Below are 7,382 nucleotides of genomic sequence, written 5' to 3'. Positions count from 1 at the left end.
TGGACACTAGATTTTTGCATACGAAGACTGGAACATTCCTTGAAATAGATGTCCAAGTAAAACTTCTGTTATGTTAGACTTTACTTGAGCTTCACAATGAAATAGTCAAAAATTATAAAATTACCCACCCAGTGAAAAGCTTTGTTTACGAGCGGCACAGGCAGATCACAGCAAGCAAGGGATGTACAGATCAAAAAGACTTAGAGGCATTGGTTACATGATAGCATTCCCCAGAGCTATCAATAATGCATGAACGATGTTCCCCGGGACCAAAAAACATTACACACACATATAACAGTGACAATTGAGCGACTTTGGAGACTTATTTGGCTGAGCCACCCACCATCAAGGTCCACAATGACATAAACAACAGTTAACAGAGTAAAACTAACCACGTAGTGTTGACACGTTATTTTGCGATGTTAAATGTTGACTAAGCAATGTGACTTATGAGGTTGTCTGACAAAAGGCAGAATAAGTATTTTAAACAATGTTATTAGCTATACATTTACACATTTATCAGACATCAAAAATCACTAAATAGGTCACAAAAAATCAAATGTAACTAAAGAATCTAACATCAAGTTTTATCAATGGTAGAAACATAAGAAGTGCTGTAAGGGATACTCTCACAAAACATTTGGTACTGTTAAGAGAAAAAGTTGGTCTAACACTCAAACCCTTCACATAACTTGGTCAGGGTGAAAGGTTCACCATTTAATGAAGTACGGGGCACAAGAAACATAACTCATTGTAGGTTTCTTCTTTTCTCACCTTCATTCTTAAATATGCATTATTGAGACCCAAGTAAACTCTTTCAGTCTGTGAATGGGCTTGCTGTCTTGAATCAAACAACACAATTTACTTTAAATGTGTAATGCTGAAACACAACTCACAAACCTTTCCGGAAAAAAAAAACTATCACTATGCCTCTCCAACAGTCAGTGAGGTGACAATGTTAGCAAATGCTCTCCTCTATCCGTTAAAACTTAAAGACAAAGGAGATACTTAAACCAGGAACTAATTTTTCAATCCTAAATCCCGCTCCATTCCAATAAGGAAGCACACTCCGCTTACTTAACAGCAGACGACACAATCCTTTCCACCTCAGGTGGAATATCTGAGTCATCCTTCTTTGTTAAAGCAATTTCTAAGCCTTTGTCATCAAACCCTGAACATTCTAGACCTTATTTGCCTGTCCTCAACCTGGTTCCAAATGGCCCAACAATGTGCAAATCTGCTTGGATAGAAAACACAATTGATCTTCACTCTCCACATGTAATGCCATGAAAGATCAACTAATATTTAAGAATGAAACATACAATATATTCATAACTCAAACACAGAGACAGAGCCTTAATCCAAGAGACCGATTGAGCAGAAACACATTTTCTACAAATAAAATATGCCAAAGCAGCACAAAAATAGGTCAGTCCAGGATTAGAAGTTACTGTGAATGACAGACACAAAGTACATGATGAATAGCTGCTTTCAGAAGAATTTGTATTTCCAAAAAGCATAGGTTTGACACTTCATCTAATGTGAATGCCTACTGCATTTAATAACTACCAGCATTAAATAATTACACTTGTGAACACAAGGAAAGAAAAATACTACATTATAGTATATACGATAGAACAATTATTCCAACTATCATTTATTCCACCAGATTTCTAAAATTCGATACCAAAACCAACCGTTATTCAGCCACAGCCAGAATCAACAATGAATACCAATTCATTACATATATTTTGAAACTATTCCGACAATACATGAAACTTTTAACAAATGCCGTACAGTATTGTTAACTTAAAAAGCACCAGCAGAGGCCTAATTGAAAAGCTTACCTAGTAAAATCATCCAATATATTTAGTGTGCCATAGAATTTGCAGTTTTTCTACCTAACAAGTGGAAATAACAATGAATCAAATGCTATTCACCTTTAGTGTATTACCAGTACATTTCACCAACCACTCAAAATGATAAACCTGGAAACATACCTCCTATGTAAACCCATTCAGATCGCCAGCAAATGCCTCCCTTTGACAGGGAGACCACTACAAACAAAACAAAACCCAAGACTGTCCTGTTCCAATTTGAATTTGAAATTTTGGATTGAAGTACAGTCTCTCAAAATAATAAAATCTGGTTAAAAAAGAACAGCAGAGATGAAATGATTTTTGAAGCATCCTTTGAAGTGGCATATGCCAGACAAGTCATCCAGTAGTGAAGTGTTTGCATGATTTCAGCTCCGTTGTTATAAAAAAAAGGAATGATCAGTTCAAAGAAAAAGATCAATTTCCTATTCACATCTTCTCTCTCAGTTTAAAATGTTAAATGTTTACAACAGAATAAAATCAGAAAATCCCTACAGTGCAGAAAGAGGCTATTCAGCCCATCGAGTCTACACCAACCCTCCGAAGGGCATTCAACCCAGACCCACCTCCCCCACCCTATCCCCATGGCCAACCCACCTTGTCTACATATTTCTGGACACTATGGGGCAATTCAGCATGGCCAAACCACTTAACCTGCATATCTTTGGACTGTGGAAAGAAGCCAGAACACCCAGCTGAAACCCACTTGACACAAGGAGAACGTGCATACTCCACACAGACAGTCTTCCAAGCCTGGAATCAAAGCCTGGTCTCTGGCACTCCTGACATAGTAGTGCTAACCACTGAGCCACCATGCCACCCCTAAATATACTCAAGTGAAAGTGAAACACACAAATTGAAACTATTAAAACAATGAATATAACATTTCCTTATCATAAATTTACTGCAAATATAATCCAAGACTCTAAAACTTATCATGCCATATATGGAACGCAAAATAAAAATCAAAAATCTGAAATCTGGTATTTCTTAGTTAAATATTTCTGACATTCATTCCCGTAGATATGTAATCTGTGGAAGCAGTTTTGATTTGTCGAACAGCTTACTTTCATTGCATAGATTTTCTTTCCCAGATTTCTCTCTGCTCCTCTCTGCTGAAGGCAATGAGTCATGCTGGCATAATTATTATTCATTATTCTACACATATTATGGACTGTTTTTGCAAACCATTACCTCAGGAGACAGAAAGGACATTTGTGGCTTAGCTCCAGGCAGAAACAAACAGTTCATGATGCAAGCAGCTGTGTTTTTAAGAAGGTGCATAGCCACTTTACAAAGACCATTAATATGAATTTATTCCACATACAAAATCCAGTTCAGGTATATCAAGTACTGGCATGGGACATAAGATGGTTTCTACTCGTCAAGAAACTTATACCTTGTTTGGCAACAGGTTTAATAAAAGCTGGCTGCCAGGTCTATTCAAATATTCAAGGAGATTTAATGACATGTTGGACTGACAGAATAAAAGAAGTTATTAAACATTAAGAAAACTTTTAACATGTAGAAACTACTGCTGAACTACATCAAGTGACAGCAGCAATATTATCAAGAACTAAAGACCGACAGAATTAAGTCAACAGACAAAACTGAAAGGCCCTTCAGCTTTTAAAGATATTCAGCAAATTGAGATACTATATCAGATGAACCTAATCATAATATTATTACAAATAGTCTCAGAATAAAGGGTTGTGGTGTGGTTGAATTTCTTTCTGGGTGTTGTGAATTTGTGGCATTCTTTGTCGTAGATGGCCACATCATGAAGTATATTCAAGACTGAGCTTTAATCAGCAAGGGAATCAAGAGTTATGAGGGAAAAGATGGGAAAGTGAAGCTGAGGATTATCAGTGTACAGCTAGAGCTAGAGCAGTGTAGATGCAATCACCCGTCGAGTCTGCACCACCATTCAATGAGATTGAGGATCATCAGATCAGCCACAATCAGAGATAGTAAGAACTGCCGATGCTGGAGTCAGAGATAACAGTGTGGAGCTGGAGGAGCACAGCAGGCCAGGCAACATCAAAGGAGCAGGAAAGTTGACGTTTCGGGTGAGCTGCCTGGCCTGCTGTGCTGCCTGAGGTGCTGGTCCTCCAGCTTGTGTTGGACTTTACTCAAACACTGCAGCAGACTTAGGACAAAAATGTTAGCATGAGAAGAAAATGGTGTGTTGATCAGAAATTTATTGAAAAATAACGGCTAGTTCAAGACGTCTGACAATTAGTGTATTTTAAAATTAGCAATTTTTGACAAGGGAGATATAAAGCATGAGTTGCAAACAGGAGTTCATTGTCAACTTCCCCATGACTGACATGAAATTGCTGAATTTGTTCCATAATTACAAATAAATCTCACCGCTAGCAATACAAATCCTGTTATTGACTTGATTTAAAGTTTCAATATTAAATTTTTACCCTGGAGTTCCAGATAGGAAACATTTGATAGCATGGAGCTCAGTAAATTGTTTTGAAAGGATTAATTTTTTTTTCCCCTTAATTCAATCTTATTTTCTTTTGATTTTTGTTTCTCTATCCAATTTCACTAATTCACTCCATTTCCTTGAGCATTGTTTCTTTGACTTTCTCTATCCTTACATTACATTGGTCCAGGAGATAGACCGCTAGACCAAACACAGAGATCTCAGATAGCACTCTGTATTGATGCCCTATGATTACTTTGCACTTGCAGCAATTTGCAGTGCAAAAACAACAAGAACCAAAGAATGGGGGAAGATATTCAGGTTCATGTGCTCACTGCCCGCGGTGCAGCTCCAGCAAATTCTAGGCCAACATACTTTTGCATACAAAAACAAACATTACGAATTACAAAACAATACTAAGGATTATGAAAAGCTTTAGATATTTCTAAATTCCTACTGCCTTAGAAACATAGAGAATTTCAAAATTCAATCAATATCTTAAATTTCAGACATTTGTAATCAGGTAAAAAACATAATCCTGCTATGTTCTTTAACAGGTGTCCAGCAATCACCATGCTTCCATTCAAATTCTCCTGAACACAGTTCTATTCTTTCAGCTTTTATCTTCCATGTGTCCCTCTTCCACCTGTGACCTAGTTGCACCACCATTGCAGGGTATTATCACCTCATATGAGAAATAATTCCCCAGGCACACCACATACCCTTACCACTGCATACAATTCACCGCGTTTCATTTAGGGCGCAAAAATATAACATAGAAATAGAGAATGATAAAGTGCAGGAGGAATCTAGTCTGTCCATCTTGATTTTGAAACAGCTATCCGTTCAGTCTCACTTTCCTATTCCTATCCCACAACTTTGTTGATTTTCCTTTAAAGTATTTGCCCTTTGGAAAGTTACTTCAGACTTTACATTCCACTTGTCCTGAGAGTAGTAAGAAACATGCAATGATGCAATAATGAAAAAAATTATGATCAAGTCGCTGTAGTATTTCATTCTGTACCTAAACCCAAATGACCTACATCAGTGACAACAAGGTGCAGGGCTGGATGAACACAGCAGGCCAAGCAGCATCATAGGAGCAGAGAGGCTGACGTTTCGGGCCTAGACCCTTCATCAGAAAAGGGGGAGGGGAAGGGGGTTTTGAAATAAATAGGGAGAGAGTGGGAGGCGGATAGAAGAGGGATAGAGGAGAGGATAGGTGGAGAGGAAACAAACAGGTCGAAGAGGCGGGGATGGGGCCAGGAAAGGTGAGTGTAGGTAGGGAGTTAGGAAGGGGATAGGTCAGTCCAGGGAGGACGGACAGGTCAAGGGGGCGGGATGAGGTTGGTCGTTAGGAGATGGAGGTGCGGCTTGAGGTGGGAGGAGGGGATAGGTGGGAGGAAGAACAGGTTAGGGAGGACGGACAGGTCAAGGGGGCGGGATGAGGTTGGTCGGTAGGAGATGGAGGTGCGGCTTGAGGTGGGAGGAGGGGATAGGTGGGAGGAAGAACAGGTTAGGGAGGCAGGGACGAGCTGGACTGGTTTTGGGATGCGGTGGGGGGAGGGGAGATTTTGAAACTTGTGAAATCCACATTGATACCATTGGGCTGCAGGGTTCCCAAGCGGAATATGAGTTGCTGTTCCTGCAACCTTCGGGTGGCATCGTTGTGGCACTGCAGGAGGCCCAGGATGGACATGTCGTCTGAGGAATGGGAGGGGGAGTTGAAATGGTTCGCGACTGGGAGGTGCAGTTGTTTGTTGCGAACCGAGCGTAGGTGTTCTGCAAAGCGGTCCCCGAGTCTCCGCTTGGTTTCCCCGATGTAGAGGAAGCCACACCGGGTACAGCGGATGCAGTATACCACATTGGCAGATGTGCAGGTGAACATCTGCTTGATGTGGAAAGTCTTCTTGGGGCCTGGGATGGGGGTGAGGGAGGAGGTATGGGGGCAGGTGTAGCACTTCCTGCGGTTGCAGGGAAAAGTGCCGGGTGTGGTGGAGCTGGAGGGGAGTGTGGAGCGGACAAGGGAGTCACGGAGAGAGTTGTCCCTCCGGAAAGCAGATAAGGGTGGGGAGGGAAAGATGTCTTTGGTGGTGGGGTCGGATGCAGATGGCGGAAGTGTCGGAGGATGATGCGTTGGATCCGGAGGTTGGTGGGGTGGTACGTGAGGACGAGGGGGATTCTTTTTTGGTTTTTATTGCGTGGACGGGGTGTGAGGGATGAGGTGCGGGAGATGTGGGAGACACGGTTGAGGGCGTTCTCGACCACCGAGGAGGGGAAGTTACGGTCCTTGAAAAACGAGGACAACTGAGATGTACGGGAGTGGAATGCCTCATCCTGGGAGCAGATGCGGCGGAGGCGAAGGAATTGGGAATAGGGGATAGCATTTTTGCAGGAAGGTGGGTGGGAGGAGGAGTATTCTAGGTAGCTGTGGGAGTCGGTGGGCTTGAAATGAATATCGGTTTCGAGGTGGTTGCCCGATATGGAGACAGAGAGGTCCAGGAAGGGGAGAGAGGTGTTAGAGATGGTCCAGGTAAACTTAAGGTTGGGGTGGAAGGTGTTAGTGAAGTGTATGAACTGTTCGAGCTCCTCGTGGGAGCACGAGGCGGCGCCGATACAGTCATCAATGTAACGGAGGAAGAGGTGGGGTTTAGGGCCGGTGTAGGTACGGAAGAGGGATTGTTCCACGTAACCTACAAAGAGGCAGGCATAGCTTGGGCCCATGCGGGTACCCATGGCCACCCCCTTTGTCTGTAGGAAGTGGGAGGAATTGAAAGAGAAGTTGTTGAGGGTGAGGACGAGTTCGGCTAAGCGGATGAGGGTGTCAGTGGAGGGGGACTGGTCGGGCCTGCGGGACAGGAAGAAGCGGAGGGCCTTTAGGCCATCTGTATGGGGAATGCAGGTGTATAGGGACTGGACGTCCATGGTAAAGATGAGGTGTTGGGGACCGGGGAATTGGAAGTTCTGGAGGAGGTGGAGGGCGTGGGTGGTGTCACGGACATAGGTAGGGAGTTCCTGGACCAAGGGGGAGAAAATGGAGTCTAGATAGTTGGAGATCAGTTCGATGG

This window comes from Rhincodon typus, chromosome 38 (assembly GCF_021869965.1).
Source record: "Rhincodon typus isolate 14 chromosome 38, sRhiTyp1.1, whole genome shotgun sequence".
Classification (NCBI taxonomy): Eukaryota; Metazoa; Chordata; class Chondrichthyes; order Orectolobiformes; family Rhincodontidae; genus Rhincodon; species Rhincodon typus.
The sequence above is the reverse complement of the archived record's forward strand: the minus strand, read 5'-3'. Positions refer to the sequence as shown.